The sequence below is a fragment of the Myotis davidii genome, unplaced genomic scaffold (genome assembly GCF_000327345.1).
Source record: "Myotis davidii unplaced genomic scaffold, ASM32734v1 scaffold418, whole genome shotgun sequence".
Lineage (NCBI taxonomy): Eukaryota > Metazoa > Chordata > Mammalia > Chiroptera > Vespertilionidae > Myotis > Myotis davidii.
In genome coordinates this window covers 141,308-141,922 of record NW_006289399.1, presented here as the reverse complement: position 1 = coordinate 141,922, position 615 = coordinate 141,308, and positions in this window count along the sequence as shown.

The following is a 615-nucleotide window of genomic DNA, read 5'->3' as shown; positions in this document are numbered from 1 at the left end:
TCATAAGGAGGTAAAAGATGTCTATCCAGGAAACTACAGGACATTGAAAAAAGAGATAGAGGAAGACATAAACAGATAGAAGAACATACCATATTCTTGGATTTGTAGAATCAACATCATCAAAATGTCCATACTACCCTAAGCAATCTATAGATTCAATGCACTCCCTATTAAAATACCAATAGCATATTTCACAGGTCTAGAAAGAACTCTCCAAAAATTCATCTGGAATAAAAACAAAAACGAATACCTGCTGCGATCCTGAGAAAGAAGTACAAATAGGAGGGATCTCAATATCAGATATCAAGATGTATTACAAAGCCACTGTTCTCAAAACTTCCTGGTACTGGCAGAAGAACAGACATATAGACCAATGGAATAGAATAGAGAACCCAGAAATTGACCCAAAACACTATGCTCAATTAATATTTGACAAAGGAGGCAAGACAGTCTCTTCAACAAATGGTGCTGGGAAACTTGGTCAGACACATGCAAAAAAAATGTAACTAAACCACCAACTTACACCATACACAAAATAAACTCAAAATGGATAAAAGACGTAAATGTAAGATGGGAAACCATAAAAATATTAGAGGAGTCCACAGACAGCAAGAC